Source organism: Quercus robur, chromosome 7 (genome assembly GCF_932294415.1).
Source record: "Quercus robur chromosome 7, dhQueRobu3.1, whole genome shotgun sequence".
NCBI classification, from domain to species: domain Eukaryota; kingdom Viridiplantae; phylum Streptophyta; class Magnoliopsida; order Fagales; family Fagaceae; genus Quercus; species Quercus robur.
The window spans coordinates 8,610,023-8,612,187 of record NC_065540.1 but is presented as its reverse complement, the minus strand read 5'-3'; the positions used below and the strand labels follow the sequence as shown (position 1 = coordinate 8,612,187).

The window sequence follows — 2,165 nt, the reverse complement described above, 5'->3', positions numbered from 1 at the left end:
CTAAAGAAATTTGGCGACAACATATACTTTATTCACTCTCAATATGCGATCACAACCCCGCCCCTTGCCCCAGTACGGTTAGCATAAATGAATTAGGTAGCACTCTCTATAGAGAGAAACCAAAAAGAGAAAAATCAAGACTTTGTCATCAGACAGATTGGACCCAATGTGGACAACAGTAATGAAGGTGGGATCTTCTCATTTATGCCCAACTATCAAACCAAGATGCCGGAGAAGAAACCTCACCTGCCAAATGAATTTCATCCATCCATATCTTAGAATTCTAATTCTAAGACCTCCTCGACTAATTCTATATTTATTTTTACAATTATCTTATTAAACAGATTGAACTTACACAAAAACTAATTATTTTTTTTTTTTTTTTTCATTACTTACAGTCAGCCACATTAATAGTTGTGAAAATAGCCGTAGAATTTGTTGTAGTCCAAGAATTTTCCTTAAATCGAAAAGTCTAACATCCACAATGATGGGAAGCAATTCTCAGGCATAAGCGCCATGCCCGTAGTGACTATTTGAGGATTGCTTAGACACAATGCACGGCAAGATCTCCCAGAACCCACCGTTACTATGCAAAGGCGCCGCAGGCAAAAGAACATGTAGCATATTCAGAGTCCCCAAGAGACTAGTTGATATCAATGACCACTTTTATGACCCCAACACCGTCTCCATTGGTCCCTACCATCGCGGCAAGCCTCACTTCCAGATGATCGAGGAGCACAAGTGGCGGTACCTCGGTTCCTTGCTCAATAGGACACAAACCATAGACGCCATTTGAAACAGAAGCCAGAGAGTGTTATTCTGAGACCATCAACCTCAGCTCCAATGAGTTCGTAGAAATGATTGTTATTGATGGATGTTTTATACTGGAGTTGTTCCGCAAGGTTGACGATCCCAAAAAGGCGTGATCCCAATTCCCAATGACCCTATCTTCAAGGTGGCCTGGATTTTACCGTTTATCTTCAGAGACTTTCTCCGACTTGAAAATCAAATTCCATATTTCATTTTGGAAAAATTGTTTGAGGTAACAAGATTGCCTGACGAGGAGTCTGGTCCATCCTTGTCCTTGCTCGCTTTGCGATTCTTTAAATATATCATGCAAAGACGCGACGATATCATACAGAGTCACCATGATCTCAAAGGCCTGCATTTGCTTGACATGGTTCGCTCGAGCTTTTTCCCACCCGATCAGCAAGAATGTCCAAAACGAGTCAACAATGCACCAACCCATATCATCCACAGCGTCTCGAACCTACGCCGTTTGGGGATTAGGCTAAATCCAATCGAGGCGGACAGTTTCTTGGTTGTGAAATTCAAGCACGGTGTGATTGAGATCCCAAATATTACAATTGACGATTACACCACATCCTTCTTGGTTAATTGTGTGGCATTCGAGCAATGCCACAATAGTTGCTCTAAGCACATTACGACTTACGCTACATTTTTGGACTGCCTCGTCAAAACGGCTAAGGATGTGGAGTATCTATATAACCGCAATATAATTGAAGTACGCATCTGTACATGGGCCGAGGTTGCGCGATTCCTCAACAATTTGGGGAGGGACATTGAGTTTGACATTGATATGTGTTATTTGTCGAAGTTGTTCAATGATGTGCACCACTATTAATCAGAATAGTTGGCATGCAAAGTGGGAGAGGTTTAAGTATACGTATTTTGATGCCCCCTGGTCTTTTATCGCTGCAATGGCTGTCCTTGTGTTCTTACTCCTTAAGTCTACGCAGACTTATTTCGAAGTCTTAACTTATTATGTGAAACTTTCTAAGGTGTAACAGTCTCCTTTTCTCTCTGCACGTTAAACCATATATAGTTATCACTTTTTTTTTAGAGGATAACTGATTTGTAGAAGCATAAAAGTTTTGTAATTCTGCCAAGAGTAAACTCTACGCTTGCGCTGAGAGGCAAGCATGAAGTGGGAATGTTAAGACAGTCTATATAAAATGCTAGTGTGTGTATGGGATTTATTTATTACTTCGGAATGTTCTGGTTGGTTTGAATGTGTAAATTATAAACAATAGAAAGTGTTAACAAGCAATTCATTTAACTATAGTTTCAGCTCAAAAAGTAATTTCATTATAAATTTACCCCATAATAAATATTCTAAGAAATCAATTCCACAAAAACAATAA

At 39.7% G+C, this 2,165-nt stretch overlaps 1 pseudogene; it reads left to right on the top strand.

Moving 5' to 3' along the window:
• Positions 1–539: 539 nt before the first annotated feature.
• Positions 540–1,808, top strand: LOC126690980 (UPF0481 protein At3g47200-like; annotated as a pseudogene).
• Positions 1,809–2,165: the final 357 nt, after the last annotated feature.